Source organism: Heterocephalus glaber, unplaced genomic scaffold, assembly GCF_053883595.1.
Source record: "Heterocephalus glaber isolate CG9 unplaced genomic scaffold, H.glaber_assembly_v1.0 deba00001673, whole genome shotgun sequence".
Taxonomy (NCBI): domain Eukaryota; kingdom Metazoa; phylum Chordata; class Mammalia; order Rodentia; family Bathyergidae; genus Heterocephalus; species Heterocephalus glaber.
In genome coordinates this window covers 6,573,078-6,593,881 of record NW_028258410.1, presented here as the reverse complement: position 1 = coordinate 6,593,881, position 20,804 = coordinate 6,573,078, and the positions used below count along the sequence as shown (strand labels likewise).

Here is a 20,804-nt window from a genome sequence, read left to right as displayed (position 1 = left end):
GATGAAGTACATCTAAGTGCTGAAATTATGGATCATCATTGTATCTATCTCTTTCTCATTTACTTTTTTTCTTTCCCATTCTTGTCCTAGTTAAATGGTTCTCTTCCTTGTTCCCTGCCATCACCCTCATTCATTATTTAAGGTTACATTTTTCTTGTCATTATCTTATGTAAGCACGTGAGCTCTGCCCCCCAAGTCTGAGCATTTACTCCCTGTTATACAAAAAATAAACATCATATTTCAGGAAAAAAAGAAAAAATGAAACAAAAGATAACACAACATTTTTAAGTGCTTATCATATGTTGATAACACAAAACCAACTGTGGGTGTGTTACATGAGGAACATGCACAAAACACCATCCCATCTCTGCATATGCCATTACTTTCAAGAAAGTATATAAAATTGCTGTGTATAAAAGGCAATGAATCTACAAAGGCATGGGTATTAATTTCAGGAGAATACACAGCATCCATCTGTGTATGGCCTTGATAGTTTACTTTTTCATCTTTCTCTAGGCTCTTTTTCTGATGGCTCAAGTGTGACTAAGATCCTTGGGAAAACATGCATTATCCATAAATTCAAACTCCTGCAGAATAGACAGGGATATTCTTAAATATCCATTACATTGACAGTAGCTAATACTAGGATTCGTATTACATTCTTAATAGTAACATATCCCAGTGTAAAAAGTCTTTCAAAATACAAGTAAAGCCCTAGGCAGCCTAGTGTGGTGGTGCACATCTATAATCCCAGAACATTGTGAGGCTGAAACAGGAGGATTGCAATATGGGCCCACCCTGAACAAAATAGGGATTTAGTGAGAAGCTGTCTCTAAATAAATGAATGAATAAATAAATGAATAAGTGTTAGGAATATAGCTTAGTGTGGAAGCAGACTTCAATCCACAATACAAAAGCTAAAAGGAGAGAAGGGAGGAGGGATAAAAGGGAAGCTCAGGACAATACCATGTTAGAAGGCAATGATACAGAAAAAAAATACAAAGAATTCTGTTTTAGGCAAAAGGATGTATGAGTTTCCACTTGTAATATTTTAAAAAATTTCCAATTGCATATGATGAGCACCACTATACTAACCTCCCTTAATATTGAGATTTTAACTCCTCAAATAATTTAGGAAGGAATTCTCTTTTTTTGTGCATTAAGTTTATTGCTACATTTTAGGTATACTATATGATGATATTCATCATTGCGAATTTGTACCTTTACATGATATATGTTGGTTCTTACTTTTTTCCCATTCCTCTGGCCTCCCTTCAACCCCTCCACCCCTCTCTATTTACTAAGACTTTGTTTCCATTTCTTCCTTTTCTCATGTTTATTCCTTTCCCTTCTTTCCTTTCCTTTTACCCACCCCTCCCAGTTCCCCTTCCCCTTCAGACATTTTCTTCCTTTTTCAAATTACCTATTATATATTTTGATCCTTATTTACACTTTCAGTTTCTCACACCAGAGAAATTATTCAGTATTTACATATGTGTGTCCTATTTATTTCACTTAAGAGTATCCCCTCGATGTGCATCCATTTAGCTATAAATGTCTCTAGTTTCTCATTCTTGAAGGCTGAGTAGTACTTCATTTTATATATTTAAAAAATCCTACATCTTCTTTATCCAGTCTCCAGTTGATGGGGAATTGTGATGTCCCCAAGCTTTAGCTATGACAAACTGTGCTGCTATGAACATGGGTACACATATATCGCTGTGGTATGATTCTTTTAATTCCTTTGGGAAGATACCAAGAAAGGCAGTAGCTGGGTCAAATGGTACTTCTAATCCTAGTTTTTTGAGGACTCTCCACACTGATTAAGAGGGGTAATGGGATAAAATCAAATTTATCAAAATGAACAAACAAAAAACCCCCTCTAACTTCTTGTAATTCTCAAGTTTACAAATAATTCATACTGAAAATAGTAAATGAATTATTATTATTATTATTGGTACCAGGGATCAAACTCGGGTACTTGTGCTTGCACAGCAGGTGGGGAAACCACTGAGCTAAATCCCTGGCCTGTAAATGAATTTTTAAAATAAAATACAGAACTCTGGTTTTTGAGAAAATTGTTAATTTTGAATGTCTTAAATGAATCATCCTTGCACATATCAACTATTTTATTGGGGGGAAATTCCCTATTCTAAAACATTTCTACACTCTGTTCACTATTGTCCATTATAAAGAGCCTAAAATAAATAATAGTATGTAGTAAGCAATTACCTTTGTAAATTGTTTTACTAGAGACTTTTGGGAATAATTAAAGAGAACACACAGACCTTATTTCTAAAGATTTAAGTGTACTACAAAAACTCTTATATGAATATATTTAACAATTCAAAATTAAAAGCATTCAAGTAAAGAATATGATACAGAGATAAAATCTGTGTTGTGTGATGGACGTGACTGGTGAGTGGAAATACACCAATTCTGGCTTCAAAAACTGGCTTTAACCATCTATTAACTTTGGTGCTCATAGATTATTATTCATGAAAGCAAAAAAAGTAGAAAAAACTAGATAAATATCAAATTATGAGTATATCAGTAATACATATTATGTCTCTAAAATTAGATATTATTCAGTCATGAAATGATATGGAATTCTGAAACTGGCCACAAAAGGAAGAAATTTTGAAAATATCATGCTTAGAGAATAGTCAACACAAAATGGTATATATGAAATATTTTTATTTATATTTGATTTCCAGAATAAATAAATATATAAAGTCAGAAAGTAGAACAAAGTTTGCCAGGAACTGAGAAGAGAAACTTAAGAGGAATTACCACTATTAGGAAAGATTTTCTTACTGAGGTGATGAAAATGTTCTGGAAGTAGAGTGGTGTTTGTTTCCCAAGCTTGAGATTATATTAAAACTAATAATTGTTTCCTTTAATCATGTGAGATTTAATTTCTAGTATATAAACTGTGTCTCTAACATTTCTTCAAGTGTAGTAGTATTACATTGGAGTGGTGAGGAAAACATTTTTAAAATGGAAGCAATCAAAAATTAGTAAAGAGTTGGAAATGATTCGAGGGTAACTGTTCTCATAAAATTCTGCTTTAACTGGACAAGGATAATACAGACTATAGTTCAAAGAATAAAACATGAATACAATGTCATAGTTTTCATGATCAGATTAATTTGCAGTTTTCATTATGACCTAGATTTTACAGTGACAACAATAAAGAATTAAAGCTCAGCTTTTGGTAAAGAAATTCATGTTTAAGGGAAATACAGAAATATAAATATAATTAATCAAGTTTACATAAAATAAATGACTGAGGGAAATAGCTTTAGAGAATTTAATTCCCAAATTATACCTTATACAAGTAAAAAAATGCTGTCTACCTGGCATTCAGCTACCAGCCACTCATAGCAGGTAAGTTCCTGAATTTCCAAGTTTAAAAATGTTCATTTGAAAGCTACCTTTATAAAAAAGATTTATAAATGAACTATTTTATGCCAGGTTAGTCAAATAAATTTAAAATCCAATGATTCAAAACATATTTTCTACTCAGAACTGGAGAACTCTGAACTTAATATCTACAAAGAAACATTTTTCTTGCATTTTACTCTATGTTCATATGCAAGCCTTTACTCATTTATCCACACCAATTCAATGGATAAATTTTTCTTTGGGTAAATAAGTTTAAAGAAAATTGAAATACCACATTAGAAACAATAATATATTCAATATGATTCCATATGAATCATGTACCATAATTACCTAAGTCAATAAATAAATAAATAATAGACACTCAAATATTCAACTCCTGTATTTCTCATACTTTGATGTCAATAAAGACATTCACACTTGAAAGCTCATGAAAACATGCACATTTACATAACGACATGAATCCTCTGTTTCCAGGAACTACTTATTGACCCTCATGCTGTAATCATTTTTGAAATACAAAGTCATTTAAAATCTTCCATATTATGATACACTCACTACATTGTGTGCTACATTATGGGCATACACTTCCATTTTAGACTTTGTCTCTGAAAGGTCAGGATGTGGCTGGACTACCACTTTGAAGAAGAAGTACATTGTAGCAAGCAACAATGTACCTTCAGAAAAAACATTAATACTTATTTCATATATTATCAAACACTGAAGATCACATCAACCATGAACATTAGAAGATAACTTGTTTTTTCTTAGTGATATACTCATTATATCTAGAACCAATACAATGTTTTGTAAAACAAATCAACAATTTTGAGGAACATTTTATTTCTAATTTTTTTAATCTCTGGAGATGATTATACAATATACTTAGTTCTGCATCTTCCACCCGAGTCTCTGTAAGATTGATGTTTATTACATATTATTTTGAAAATGTAGAGAAATTTCAGGACACTGAAAATATATTTCATGAGGCAAAGGAAGGTAAGGTGGAGAGAAAGTAAAGATTGTACACAGAGTAACAGCCCTCAGGATGATGTTTAGATTTCAATCAGAGTTTCTCAACTGCTTTCTCCATTTTTTTTCTGTTATTGTCAATAGACTCAATGCTTTTAAAGAGTGACAAATGGCAGAATAATTTTCTCCAGTTCAAAAAGGAAATTACAGGTACATAAAGTGATCTGCCTTGCAGATAATTTGTGGATGTACAGAAGAATTAAACATGCATCTATTCAAACTTGTTTTCAAGGTTACACAAGAAAAAAGAAGGACGGAAAGAGGAAATTGCTCCTCCTTGAGTGAATTCATTTTCTTGGGAATCACTAATAATGCTGATATCAAAGTGACCCTTTTCACCATGTTTCTACTTGTTTAACTCATCAATCTTCTGGCGAATCTTGGAATGATCATTTTAATTAGATTTGATTCCCAGCTCCACACACCCATGTACTTTTTCCTCAGCCACCTGTCTGTCTGTGATCTCTGCTATTTCACAGCAATGGGACCCAAGATTCTGGTGAACCTCTTAGCTAAGAGGAAATCGATTTCCACTGTTGGCTGTGCTCTGCAGTTCTTCACCTTATGTATGTTTGTGGACTCAGAGTGCATACGGCTGGCAATCATGGCCTTTGACCAGTTCAAGGCCATAAGCAGCCCACTGCTGTACACAGCCCGCATGTCCAGCAGGCTATGTGCCCAACTCCTGGCTGGGGTTTACCTGATGGGAATGGCAGATGCTTTGATAAACACAGTATTTGCATTCCGCTTGTGTTTCTGTGGGTCCAATGAGATTAATCATTTCTTCTGGGATGTCCCTCCTCTCCTTCTACTATCTTGTTCAGATACACAGGTCAATGAGTTAGTGATATTTGCCATTTTGGGGTTTAGTGAATTGAGCACCATTACAGGAGTACTGGTCTCCTAGTGATATATCATTTTGTCAGTCTTAAAGATCCTCTCTGCTGAGGGCAGATTCAAGGCTTTCTCCACCTGTGCTTCCCAACTCACTGTGGTTTCCATTTTCCAGGGAACTCGGCTTTTCATGTACTTCCTTCCCAGTTCTTCCTACTCCCTCCATCAGGACAAAATGACCTCGCTGTTGTACACCCTGTTGATTCCCATGCTGAACTCCCTCATTTATAGTCTACAGAACAAGGATGTGAAAGAGGCCCTTGAAAAGGTAAAAAAGAAAATTTGGTTTTAAACATTTGCTCTGTCCCTACATACCATGTTATTTATGGCAGTTCTTATTTCTATAAAAGGTTATTGCATAGCAGAGAAGAAATAAGTTGTGTCACATTTTTTAATTGTCTAAAAAGTTTGTGTACTAAAATATACTAATAAAATGGTGCAGATATGCAAATGTGTGTATATTTATCATTTCTCTTAAATTATTATGTGATATTCCTTCAGCATAGAAATGCTGCTACCTTTTTCAATTGTGCTATGATTTTATTTGTTCATTTCTTGATTTTATTTTCCTGTAATTATAGCGAGGTTAAGGAATACTTTACTAATTGTTTTTTAAACACATTTATGTACTTTTTATTTTGGAGAAATATTATTTATTCATGTAATGCAATTACAAACATTAGCTGAGAATTCATATAATTCACATAACATCAAGACAATCATGAAATAAATAGACTGTCATAAATTCTGTATCAAAATGTCTTAATTCACAATGCAGGGTAAAGGCTTCAATTCATGGAATATTAAGTTTCAGATAGAAGCAATGTTTCTTTGAGAAACTGGGGGAGCTAAAGCCAAGGCTTTGACATTTAGAACAATTTTGAGGTGTATAAATTAGTTCTATGACATTTGGGACCAAAGTCTGATCAGGTCAGAGTATAAAAGATAATTTAAAAGCCCCTAGTAGTATACATTGGTGTGTTTGAATTTTCAAACATCAGGTCCCCAATTCCTTCTTCTTGGAAATTTTGCTTTTCCTATTCCTCATTCTCACCCCTGTTAAATATTCTTTTATGGTTTGCAATCACCTCCTTAACGCACTATTTAATGTTATCATGTATCAACATATCCACTGAGGGACTATGTATTACAAGGTTAAAAATACAACAATTAAAAATAGCTGTGTTAAACAGTAATTAAGTTCAGGGATAGACAATATAGAAAAGTATAAGTTGGACCTCCTTCCTGGGGGTTTTAAGGAACCATGGAATACAGTATCAAAGACTTTGATCTATCATAGACTTTCTGGTTAAATCCTCATAGTTTTCATACCCTGGTAATCTGTATAAATCACATTGTTTTGTCATGCCAAATGGGACCGATGGCAAATACTGTCTAAATATTATAGTGCCAGTGACTATGTGGAGGGAGTTAAGAGTATAGTTATTTTCTACATCTTGATTCTCTCTTTCATCTGTGTAGAAGAAATACCTACTTATTAGGATGACAAAGAGATGACATATTTAGCTGTATGAATAGGACAGTCTACTTCAATCTCCTTTTATTTTAAAAGGACCCTTAACATAGGTAATGTTCAGTGTCCTCCCCAGGTGCTACATTCTGTCCCCATGAATTATAATTTTACTCCCATGTAAATCCATCAGTTATTGGAATGAGTTTGAAAAGAGGAGTCTCTTCACGCTTGTATGTAATACTGCATTACAACTCCCATCTTGTTTTACCTGAAATAAAAGCAGTAATGCTTTCAGATACATAGTATGAGTTTCAGGTCAAATAATTTTCAATATGGTACTTTTTATTCAAATCTATAGTTTCATAGACACATTATAGTAGTGGATATGCAACTTTATTTGTGTTTGATCTAGTTCAGTAACTGTATGAAAAAAACTAAAAGCTCATGTATGAAAGCCTTGTTACTCAGTTGTAGTGCTACTGGGAGGATGGAGCCATTGACTTGTAGGGACTAGTTGGAAATCTTCCATCCATATGAGCATGTGCCCTAAAAGGGAATCTGGGGACCCTGACCATTTTTTTTTATTCATGATGCTACATTTATTGCATTTCCTTAGAAAAATGGAGAACTGTTTGTGTATCCAATTTGCACATATAAAACTTTATGCAAATTATGTGTAACACATGCAAGGTTTCTGGTACAGCTAACATCCTGACATTACAATTTGGGTATTCCTGCCTTTGGGTCTCCAGTTTATCAAATATTTTATTCTATTAACTCAAAAATACTATAAACTGGGAGGGGATACAAGTTGTTATCAATTTTAATAGTATGACAAATTCACACCTTATTTTGGCTGGGTCTTCCTGTATGCAGCATATTGTTGGATCTTGCTTCTTGACCTATTCTGCCAGTCTATTTCGTTTGATTGGTGAGTTGAGACCATTAACATTGATGGTTATAACTGATACATATTGACTTATCCTTGTCATGACTTTTTCTTCTTGTTGGATTCTTCCCCTTTGCTTTTAATTTCTCATCTTGCCTGATGGATTCATTCTGCTGGGCTTCCTGGGGTTGTGATGCTCATTGTCTTTTCCTAGGACTTTGTCTAAAATTTTTTGGAGTGCTGGTTTGGTATTCATGAAGTTCCTGAGGTGCTCTTTATCATGAAAGTATCTTATTTCTCCATAAATTTTGAAAGATAGTTTTGCAGGGTTCATCAATCTGGGTTGGAGGTTGTTTTCCTTTAGGACTTGAAATACATCACTCCAAGCACTTCTTGCCTTGAGGGTTTGCATTGAGAAGACTACTGTGATTCTGATGGGCTTCCTTTGTATGTGATTTGTTTCTTTTCTCTAACTGCTTGTAGAACTTTGTTCTTCTGTTGGGTTTCTGGAATCTTAATTATATGCCTGTGTGTACTTTTTTTTTTTTTATCAAGGCTAGTTGGTCTCCTATATGCCTCATTTATCTGTATGTCAAATTATTTTCCCCTGCTTGGGAAGTTTTCTGCCATTACTTCTGTGAGCAGTTTTTTTCTTTTTTATGTTGTCTGCACTCTCTCCTGTTTCTTCTTTGACTCCAATCAGTCTTATGTTATTCTTCTTTGCATCATCTAGCACCTGCTGGATTGATTTCTTGTGGTTTCTTACTATTTGAAAGCAATTTTTCTTTTCCTCATCATTAATTGCAATCTTATCTTCTATATCTGAAATTCCGTCCTCATATTGGCTCATTCCACTGCATAGACTTTCAATGGAGTTTTTAATTTCCTAGAAATCTGTTTGCATCTGTTTTATGGATTTCATTTGTTTCCTATGTTGGGATTCCACCATGTTCCTCAGCTCCTCTATTTTTTTATCTATGTCCTCTCTAGATTTATTAATCATGTCTTGCACTATGGGTACAATCTCTGCTGTTATGTGAGAAATTATTTCTGATTTCATTTTTTCCAGATCCTCTTATGATGGAGTCCAGGTGGTTGAGTATTAGATTGTTCCATCTGATTTCCCTTTGGGGTTGCTCTAGGTGATCTGAAAGTCTGGTCCCGAGGCTTGTTTATGTGTCTTCTCATTTCAGGGGAGGGGGGCTGCTGCTGTCACCCATGCAGCTCACCTCCTCTTTGCTAGGAGTGGAGGTAAGTTGTCCCAGAAGCCTCCTACTCTGCACTGGGAGTTGTGGCATGTTGCTTGGATGGATCTTCCTATAAGTAAAAAAAATCATTTTAGTTCTGACTTCCTTCTAAGTTTTGGCTACTTCAGAAGGTCACTTGTCAAATATTTACCACATACTTTAAAAAGAAATTCCTTTACAAAATGGTGTACCACCTTAAAGAACCAGAAATTACTAAATGTTTTTGGCTATTCCAGCTAAAAGGCCATTCTTCCAACATAACAGGTCATATTCACTTCAGAAGCAATCAAAGAAATAAAAAGCATAACACATGTGCATAGAAATTAATTATAATTTGTCTTGCATTTCCCCCATTCTATAATAATAGAGGAGAATCCAATTTACATGATCTTTACAGGTGAGACTCAACAGTACTACAAAGAATATACCCAAATTCCTGCAAAGGCAAAGTGAATTGAAAAAATTACACAACTAATGAAGACTGAAGGGACAAATGTTATTTACAAATTTTACTTGCTTGCTTGTTTTTAAGCCTTACCAGTGTAAAAATGATGGCTGATAAACTAAAAGTCACAATCTTCACAAATGGAACTATAATAGAAAAATATATCAAATGAAACATGTATTAATAAATGAAGCCTATTATATTACTTCAAGTGTTAATGATAAAGAAAATTTTAGCCCAGCTGTTCCATTTAAAAAAGTGAAAGTACATACTATATTTATAGCTCACCATTTTTAATCCCTCCTTTTTATTTCCTGACTGCATGAAGTGAGCAGGTTCCTTTGATATGTACAACCACTATCATATGCTCTCTTGGAAGAGATGCTAAATCTAAGAGGACATCTGACTTTGAAGGTTTCAGTAAACCTTCAAAACTATTTGGCAAAATAAGCCTTTCCTTCTTTGAATCGAATTATTTACTGAAGTAAACCCTTTTGTGAATATTGTATTTTTATGATTGTCAAAGTGAGTGGAAAATTTTGTCTACCAATAGACATTTTCTTAGCAGTTCAGAAGAATGAAAAAGAATGCATGAACAAAATCACCTTTTCTTGAATAAATTCCTCATCTTGTGAGTTCCCAATAATTCTGGAATCAATTTTTCTCAATTTAGCACATTTGTAATTGTTCATCTCCTTGATCCTCTTGTGATTTTTGGCATGGTGATTTTAATTGGACTGTATTTCCTGTTTCTCACTCCACTGTGGTTTTTCCTTAGCCATGGCTCTTTCCGTGACCTTTGCTAAGGTTCAGCAATTGGATTCAGGGTGCTGAAAGGATTCATTGCCAAGAACAATTCAATTACATTCTTCAGCTGTGCTGTGTATTCTTCATAATCCATGTAAGTACAGTTCTGAGTGTCTACTGCTGGTAGTGATAGGCACAAGGCCATTAGTGACACCTTGCTTTATACAGCACACATATCAAGTAGGCTGTGCTTCCAAATCCAGGCTGGAGTTTGGCTGATGGAAATGGCAGATGCTTTCATAAATAAAGTATTGGCATTCTATGTGTGTTTCTGCAGATATAATGAGATTAATCATTTCTTCATGATATTCACCATTATTGGTTCCATTATCGTTTACTCTTTCAGGTCTTTTTCTGTCTTACCATCCTGTCAGTGATAAAGACCTACTTTGCAGATGGAAGATCTAAGCTTTCTTTGCTTGCACTTCCCTATTAAGTGCAGTTTCAATTTTCCAGGGCACTCTGCTCTTCTTGTATTTCTGGTTGATTCTTCCTAATCTTTAGGTCAAGATGAAATTACCTTCTTGTTTTATAGCATTGGGATTCCCAGGCTGAAACCTCTGATTTGTATCCTATTGAACAAAGTGTGAAAGAGGTCTTGAAGTAGTTTTAAAATAAAACAATTATGTAGATAGTTTTCTCTGCAACTCTTACCCTGTGTTACATAAAATTCAAATTATTTTGACTGATGTCACCCACAGTGCTCACTGTGTTAGGAAAGCAATATTTAATTACTTTTTAAACATCTGCAACCTGAAGAGATTTGTCATGCCTGGTGACAGGGAGTCACTTAATGAGTGTGGACCTAGGATGATTCCCATTCCCTCAAATGTGCACCAGGGAAGAGAACAATTGTGTCAGAGCTCTTAGGAAGCACACAATCATCAGTGTTTTCAGTTTAATATTTGACTAATTATTGAAATTGCTTAGAATGAGCTTGTCTCATTATCTCTACAGCAATAATTTTCTATATTTATAATTGGTACAATTGCTTAATAAATGATGGTAAAACATGACAAGGCACTAAAGCGTATCATGAAGGAACACTTTTCCCCAGTCAAAAATATTTTAAAGATGTTAGCCTGAAGCATTAACTAGGTTTATTGGAAGTTTGCAGAACTGTGTCTTCGAGAACTCTTGGATTGGGTTGGGTTTGAGAAGATACTGGAATCACCCAGGTAATTTCATTGTACACATTGCTTAAACCTATGCACTGTTATATCATATTTTTGTGCATGCAATTTTTTATTTACTCATCCTGTGATAAAAATAAATTAACTCAATTAAGACAAATATAAAGGGATATATTATTATGCCTTACAGTCACTAGCAGACTTCACAACACAGATGGAAATTCATGTTTCTTCAGATGATTTATACTAATATACTTCATATGCATAATAATGATCCACTATTGAAAACACATGTTGCTTTCAGGCAAATTATTTCAAGCAAAAAGCCAAATTCTATTTATTTAAGAAATGAATTTGTGTACTGATAATGATATATGGGAAGTGCAGGAAATGGGAATAGTCTATCTATCCCAAACTTGTTTCTTTCTTTCTACTTTTTACAAAGTGTCTCCCAAGTTAACAGCTGGAAAATATTTAACAACACATATTTACAGTTCCACTGCCATTGCAAATCTGTGTTCTAGGGATTATGTGAATGCAAAGACATACATGTATGGTAATTTAAGAAAAACCCATCAGAAAGAGCATAGTAGGTGTCACAGATAGTGCAAAATAATTGAGATTAATGTGTTTGGAATTGAGTTGGGGGAGAGGAATCAGACAAGGATTAATAAAAAATCATTGTGATGCATTGCCACACTTCCAAATGTGATAGGCAAGAGTATGTTTAGAAATAGAGGAAACATGATGAAAAAAACAAAAGGACATAAAACTCATAAGGTTGAGGATGTGCTTCAGTAGATGTCTAGCTTCACTGGGAGAGGGTGTGATGCATGATCTCATTGAGTTTCTCACAGTGATCAATTCAGTGACACCGAGGAAGAATGAGGACTTTTCGCAGTTGTTACAGGGTTTCTGGGGACCCTGAGCCAGGAGGGTAAACAATCATGTCTGAATCACAAAATGCACAGGAGGCGGGAACTTATGAGATTTATTTCCCCATAGGAACTGGGTGAAAATAAATACGATATGTGTATGGTTCAGACAACAGCAGTGAGTACAGAATGTCTCTGTCACCTCAGTAGATTTCTCAGTGACTATATTGCAACAATAGAGGAAAAGAAAAACATTGCTTTTTTGGAGAAAGTAGGGAATTAAAACTGAGACATGTGTTAGTAAATGATTTAATGCTTGCTTAATCACTTAAACACATTCTGGAATCTAATGGCCAGTGATATTTTCTTATTAGACTTATGTGAAGTTGACTTCATTTGTCATTTGGTTTTTTGTTGTGTTTCTTTTTTTTTGGTACCAGGGATTGAACTCAGGTCGTTGCACTTGGGAGGCAGATGGCAGAACCACTGAGCTAAATCCCAGGCCCTTCATTTGTCATTTGTAATAAGGATTGTGAAGTTTTCACTTTCACAGTTTATAAGTAAACAATACCTTTTCAAAATCTTTCTGCAAGTAGGATGTTTCATGTGAATGTAAAATTTGTTCTTGCTTTATGGAAGTAAAAATAATACAGGTAACATATTACATGTACCAACATATACCAACTCAAGTCCATATAGACTGCATCTGTAGTTGTTAATCTAGAGGAAAGCTGAGCACCTGGATTTCATGTAGCAGTAAATATACACAGACACCATGCCACATACACACAGAAATGCATAATGAACATAAAAATCTGAGGCTCATATGTTACAGGAACTTGCACTGTTTCTTTTCCCATTACAATTTTTGTGAAAAATTCACTTAAAAGCCAAGAATAAGGGCCAGGGATTTAACTTAGTGGTGCTGTGCCTGCCTCCAAGAGCAAGGTCCTGAGTTCAATCTCTGTTATTGGAAAAATAAAAGCCAACAGTAAGCACAGGTGCATGTTGCAGTCTGTTGTTCCCACTTATTTTTATTCCTTCCTTTTGGCTTTTCCAGGGTCATCTTTGGGAACTGGCTGAGTTACACAAAAATCTTCAAAAACTTCTGATATGACAGGGATGATTAGCAGCAGAGTGGTCCAATTAAATGTTTTACTTTTCAGTGAAACCTACGGACACCAGACAGTATCATAATAATTTTCACTCATTAACTTACATTTAATATGATATCAGTGAGAAAATGTAGTACAGTTTCTTAGGCATTGTGATGCATGTGATCATTTTGGGAACTGTAAGAGATGTTGCTTTTGTGTTCTGCCTTGTAGTTCTAACTCGGGTTCATTACATATAACTTTTGATCTAGAACTAGCTTTTAGTATATTCAAATTAGTGTCTGAGAATGGATGATGCAGAAAAGGCAATTAATAATTATACATATTTAGAATAAAATTTCATCAACCCTATTTCTATATATGTTGTTTCTTTTTTCATAAGATATTGCTTGCTTCTTTAGATGGCCATTTGTTTCTGCTGCTTTCTGAGGATAAAGAAAACAATTGACAGATATAATTCACATTCTGTTTTATAACTATTATATTTTGGATATATAGAAAAATAAAATTCTAATATAATTTCTCTTTGTTTTTCTTACAATTTAGAGTAAGAACAAAGAAAAATGGATGAAGGAAACTGCTCCTCATTAACTGAATTCTTTCTCTCAAGAATAACCAATAACCCTGAAATGAAAATGCCCCTATTTGCCACATTTTTAGTTGTGTATCTCATTAATGTCCTGGCGAATCTTGGTATGATCTCCCTTATAAGAGTGGACTCCCAGCTACACACACCAGTGTACTTCTTCCTCAGCCATCTCTCCTTCTCTGACCTCTGCTATTCCAGTGCAGTTGGGCCCAAGATGCTGGTGGACCTATTCACCAAAACCAAATCAATTCCCTTTGTTGGCTATGCTCTGCAATTCTTCTTCTTCTACATGTTTGTAGATATTGAGTGTCTGCTGCTGGCAGTGATGGTCTTTGGTCAGTGTGAGGCTATCAGCAACCCCCTGCTTTACGCAGTAGACATGTCCAGCAGGCTGTGCTCTGTTCTTGTGGCTAGTATCTACCTGTTGGGAGTAGTAGATTCTTTGACACATACATTATTGGCATTCTGCCTGTGTTTCTCTGGGTCTAATGAGATTAATCATTTCTTTTGTGATGTCCCTCCTCTCTTCTTAATATCTTGTTCAGACACACAGGTTAATGAATTAGTGATATTTACTATTTTTGGTTTCATAGAACTGAGCACTATCTCAGGCATTCTTGTCTCCTATTGTTATATTATCTTGTCAGTCTTAAAGATCTGCTCTGCTGAGAGGAAAGTCAAAGCTTTCTCCACCTGTGCCTCTCACCTCACTGCAGTTTCCATTTTCCAAGGAACCATTTTCCAAGTAACCTCTTCATGTACTTCTGCCCGAGTTCTTCCTACTCCCTAGATCAGGACAAATGACCTCACTGCTTTACACTCTCATGATTCCCATGCTAAAGCCCCTGGTTTATGGTCTACAGAGCAAGGATGTGAGAGACACCAAAAAAAGGTTGAAATATAAAATTTTGTCTTAGGTTAATTGGTATATACTGCCAATTAATATGTGTTTACATACACATAAAATGTATATGCTTGGTTTCTTCACATTATATTTATAACAGACAGTTTTGTCAATAATCTCCAATATATCAATATATAATCTCCAATATATCAATATATATCTTTAATGATCTCATATATATATATAATTTCCTACATATTTTATCCTTTATTATATATCTTTCAAAGACATGGAAATATTTATTTTTTGAAATATTTTCAGTCTTTGTTTTAATGTGTAAAAATGTCATTTATTTGATGTGTACTGTAGGCATTGATTTTATTGTAAGACTTAGTGAGTGTTCAGTAAATGCCCATTTGTACCTGTGTGTTCATTTAATTCATGGTGAAATGAATGTAATGCTATGGATCTGAATAATGTATTAGGAATTAGAAACATTGAATAGCTAAACATACAAATATTAAGAAATAAATTATAAATTAGCATGAAGTAAATGCAGGACATTTTATGTAAAAGTAAAATATCTAAATCTGGTATGTAAAGAAGAAACTATTCTGTGAATGAGGACACTTAGTTTCATATCTGAACAATGAATGGAGACATAATGGAGGAGTACTGGGAGAAGAAGCTGCTTTAGATGACAACTTTGGTATTAGAAATCATGGAATGGTCAGTTGAATGGCTAAAGAAAGAAAGTCAAAGTTGCAAGAAAAAAAGAGGAGAGTAGATTTCCCTGATTAGTACATTGAAAATTTCTTTATATACTTCTGCACAATTTAAATGTCTTCTTCTGAGAAATATCTATTTGAAGTTTTGTACTCTTTTTTTCACACTAGTATTTGTTTGAGAAGGATTTTTATTTTCTTTTATTATTTATTGAGTTGTTATGTTTTCTAGGAAAAATGGTTCTACTGCATGTCAGGATGAGTATAGTAAATCATGCTATATTATTTATTTTATATAAATAGAAGAAACAATTGTAATTGTTTTTAAAATTATATTGGTATATTTTAGGTATACAATATAATGACATTCATCTTTGGAAATTTGCACCTTTACATAATCTCTCTTGGTTCATATACTCCCCCCTTTCTCTGCCCTCCCTTCAATCACTCCATCCCTCCCTTTTTACAAAGACTTTGTTTCCATTTTTTCATTTTCTCATATTAATTCCATTCCCGTCTTTCCTTTCCCCTAACCCTCCCACTTCCCCTTCCCCTTTGCCCCTTTTCTTCCCATTTCACATTATCCATTATACCTTTTAGTCCTTATTTACACTTTTAGTTTCTCACACTAGAGAAACTATTTGGTATATATATATATATATATATATATATATATGTGTGTGTGTGTGTGTGTGTGTGTGTGTCCCATTTATTTCACTTAAGAGTATCACTTCAATGTGCATCCATTTAGCTATAAGTGCATCTACTATCTCATTTTTATGGCTGAGTAGTACTCCATTTTATTAAAAAAACACACATTTTCTTTATGCCGTCTCCAGTTGATGGGCAATTGGTCTGCTTCCAAGTTTTAACTATTACAAATTGTGTTGCTATGAACATGAGTGCACATATATCACTGTGGCATGATTTTTTTAATTCTTTGGGGAAGATACCAAGCAGGGGAATATCTGGGTCAAATGGGACTTCTAGTCCTAGTTCTTTGAGATATCTCCATACTGATTTCCACAGTCCTTGCACCAGTCTACACTCCTATCAACAATGGAACAGTGTTCCTCTTTCCCCATAGCCCCAACAGCATTTGTTGTTTGATTTACTGATACCAGTCATTCTTTCTGGAGTGAGGTGAAATCTCAGCATTGTTTTTATTTGCATCTCTCGAATCACCAGTGATGTTGAACATTTTTTCATATGTTTATTTGCCATTTTTACTTCTATATCTGAGAAATATCTGTTCATTTCAGATGCCCATTTTTGGATTGGTCCTGTAAATTTGGGAGGTCTGATTTTTTACGTTCTTTATAGATTGGAGATTGTAGACCTTTGACTGAGGAATAGCATGTGAAAATTTTTTTCCACATTGTGGGTGTCTCTTCACACTGCTGGTGGTTTCTCTTGCTGTGCAGAAGCTTTGTAATAAGAAGAGAACCATTTGTTGATTGTTTGATCTAGTTCACGGGCAACTGAAGTTTTGTTCATAAAATCTTTTCCTACACCAATGTGTTCAAGAGTTCTACCTAACCTCTGTTCCAGCCAGTTCAGTGTTTCTATTTTAATATTTAGATCTTTAATCCATTTCAATTTTAGTTGAGTGCATGGTGAGAGATATAGGTCTAGTTCTAGTATTTGGCAAGTTGAAACTCAATTTTTCCAGCACCATTTATTAAAGAGGCTATCTTTCCTCCAGTGAGGGTGTTTGGCTCCTTTATCGAAGATGAGGTGGCTCAGTGTGTCTGGAGTTGATTCTGCATCTTCTAATCTGTTCCACTGGTCCTTAGGTCTGTTTCTTTGCCAGTACCATGCTGTTTTTATCACAGTAGCTTTGTAGTATAGTTTCAAGTTGGGGGATGTGATACTCCCTGCCATGTCTCTGTTGCCTAGAATTACTTTTGCTATTTTGGGTCTCTTCTTGTTCAAAATGCATTTTTGGATTATTTTCTCCAGGCCCATGAGGTATGCTCATGGGATTTCCATTGGGATTGCTTTGAGTCTATATAGCAGTTTTGGAAGTATGGCCGTTTTCACTATGTTGATCCTTCCTACCGAGGAGCAAGGGATGTCTGTCCATTTTCTGATATCAACTTTAATCTCTCTTATCAGAGTGCTATAGTTTTCAGAAAAGAGGTCTTTGATTCCTTTTGTTAGGTTGATTCCTAGGTATTTCAGTGTTTTGGATGCTATTGTGAAAGGAATTCTTTGCCTATTTCTCTCTCAGTGAGTCTGTTGTTCATGTAGAGGGAAGCTATTGATTTTTGTGCATTGACCTTGCTACTTTACTGAATTCCATTATTAAGTCTAGAAGACTTTTGGTGGAGTTTGTGGGGTCTTCTATGTAGAGTATCATGTCATCTGCAAATAATGACAATTTGACTTCTACGTTTCCTATTTTTATTCCTTTTATTTCTTTCTCTTATCTAATTCCCATGGCTAATGTTTCCAAAAGTATATTGAACAGGAGTGGTGATAGTGGACATCCTTGTCTTGTTCCTGATTTTAGTGTGAAGGATTTAACTTTTTGACCATTTAGTATCATATTGGCTGTTGCTTTTTCAAAAATGGCTTTTATCAGATTGAAGTAGAGACCAACTATTCCAATTTTTTGTAGGATTTTTATCATAAATGCATGTTGGATTTTGTCAAATGCTTTTTCTGTATCATTTGAGATGATCATATGGTTTTGTCTTGGCTTTATTGATATAGTGTATTACACTGATTGATTTCTGTATGTTGAACCATCCCTGCATCCTGGGATGAATCCCACTTGCTCAGGGTGTGTGATCTTCTTGATGATCTACATTCTATTTGCCAGTATCTTATTAAGGATTATGCATCCATGTTCATTAGTGAGATTGGCCTATAGTTCTCTTTTTCAGTTGGGTCTGTCTCTGCTTTGGGGATCAAGGTGATGCTTGCTTCCAGGAATGAATTTGGGAGTATTGCTTCCCTTTCAATTTCATTGAAGAGTTTATAGAGTAGTGGAAGTAGTTCCTCTCTAAATGTCTTCTAGAATTCAGCAGGTAACCCATCCGTACCTGGGCTTTTCTTAGTTGGTAAGTTTTCAATATATTTTCAATTTCATTCATTGATATTGGGTTGTTTAGAATTTTTAGGTCTTCTTCATTCAACTTTGATAATTTGTATGTATCTAGGAATCTGTTCATTTTTTCTGTATTTCCCATCTTATTGGAGTATAGGTTCTGGAAGTATGTATTGATGATCCTCTGGATTTCTGCTGGGTCCATTATAATTTCACCCTTTTCATTCCTAATTGCATGGATTTTGTCCTTTTCTTTCCTTTTTCTGATGTTTGGCTAAGGGTTTGTCTATTTTGTTTATTCTTTCAAAGAACCAACTCTTGGCTTCATTAATTTTTTTATATCATTCTCTTAGTCTCTATTGTATTGATTTCTGCTCTGATCTTTATAATTTCCTACCTTGTATGAGCATTGGGTTTGTCCTGCTCTTTCTTTTCTAGAAGCTTGAGATTCAGCATCAGGTTGCTTAATTGGGCTCACTCTGTTTTCCTAATATGAGTTTTCACTGCTATGAATTTCCCTCATAAGACTGCTTTCATTATGTCCTATAGATTCTGATATGTTGTGTTGTCATTGTCATTTAATTGAAGGAATTGTCTGATTTCTTCTTTAATTTCCTCTGTGACCCATTGGTTATTCAGAAGTGTGTTCAATTTCCATGTGCTTATGAAAATTTTGTGGTTTCTTTTGCTATTGATTTCCAATTTCATTGCACTATGTTCTGATAATATACAGGGGATAATGTCAGTTCCTTAGCATTTAATTAAATATGTTATATGAGTGAGTATGTGGTCTATTTAGGAGAACAACCCATGTGCAACTGAAAAGAATGTGTATTCTGATTTGGTGGGGTGAAACACTCTGTAAACATCTGTTAAGTTCATTTGTTCAAGAGTTTGATTGAGTTCTAGTATTTCAGTACTTAATTTTTTGACTAGTTGATCTATCTATTTGTGACAGTGGCATATTGAGGTCACTCACTATTATTGTATTAGTGCATAAATGATTTTTCATGTCTGTTAGTATTTGTTTTATATAGTTGGATGCACTATTGTTTGGTGATAGATATTTATGACTGTAGTCTCTTCCTGTTGGATTGTACCCCTTACAAGGCTGTAGTGTTCTTCTTTGTCTCTCTTATTCAATATTGGTTTGAAATCCACTCGATTTGCAAAGAGGATAGCTACTCCTGCTCTTTTTCAGTTTCCTGTCACATTGTGTATTGTTTTCTACCCTTTAACTTTCAGTCTATGAGTTACTTTTTGAATTAAGTGTGTTTCTAGTATGCAGCATATTGTTGGATCTTGCTTCTTCACCCATTCTGCCAGTCTATTTCTTTTGATTGGTGAATTAAGACCATTAACATTGATGGTTCTAACTGATATGTGTTGACTTATCATTGTCTTGATTTTTTCTTTTTGTTGGATTCTCCCCATTTGCATTTAATTTCTTGTCACATCTGATGGATTTATTCTGCTTTGTTTCTTGGCGTTGTGATCTTCTTTGTCTTTTCCTAGGATATTGTCTAAAATTTTTTGGAGTGCTGGTTTGGTATTCACAAAATTCCTCAGGTGCTCTTTGTCATGAAAATATTTTGTTTCTCCATCCATTTTGAAAGATAGTTTTGCAGGGTACATCAATCTGGGTTGAAGGCTGTTTTCCTTTAGGGCTTGGAATACATTACTCTGAGCTCTTCTTGCCTTGAGGGTTTGTGTTGAAAAGTGTGCTGTGATTCTGATGGGCTCTCCTTTGTTTGTGATTTGTTTCTGTTCTCTAACTGCTTGTAGAAATTTATTCTTCTGTTGGGTTTCTGGAATCTTAACAATTATATGCCTCTGTATAGATTTTTTTTGATCAAGGTTAGTTGGACTCCTATATGCCTCACTTATTTGTATGTCAAATTCTATTCCCCTGCTTGGGAAGTTTTCTGCCATTACTTCTGTGAACATTTTTTTTATGTCATCTGGACACTCTCCTGTCTCTTCATTGACTCCAATCAGTTTTATGTTATTCTTCTTTGCATCGTCTAGCACCTGCTGGATTGATTTCTTGTGGTTCCTTACTATTTTAAAGTAATTTTCCTTTTCCTGGTCGCTAATTGTAATAATATCTTCTATATCTGAAATTCCGTCCTCACATTGGCTCATTCCGCTGCATAGACTTTCAATGGAGTTTTTAATTTCCTAGAAATCTATTTGCATCTGTTTTGTGGATTCCATTTGTTTCCTATGTTGGGATTCCACCATGTTCCTCAGCACCTCTATTTTTTTTTATCTA

General features: G+C 34.6%; 2 pseudogenes; both read left to right on the top strand.

The window, feature by feature from the left end:
- Positions 1-1,695: 1,695 nt before the first annotated feature.
- On the top strand, positions 1,696-5,623 carry LOC101721164 (olfactory receptor 5W2-like; annotated as a pseudogene).
- Positions 5,624-13,879: 8,256 nt separating this feature from the next.
- Positions 13,880-14,822, top strand: LOC101721527 (olfactory receptor 5W2-like; annotated as a pseudogene).
- The last annotated feature ends 5,982 nt before the right edge of the window (positions 14,823-20,804 follow it).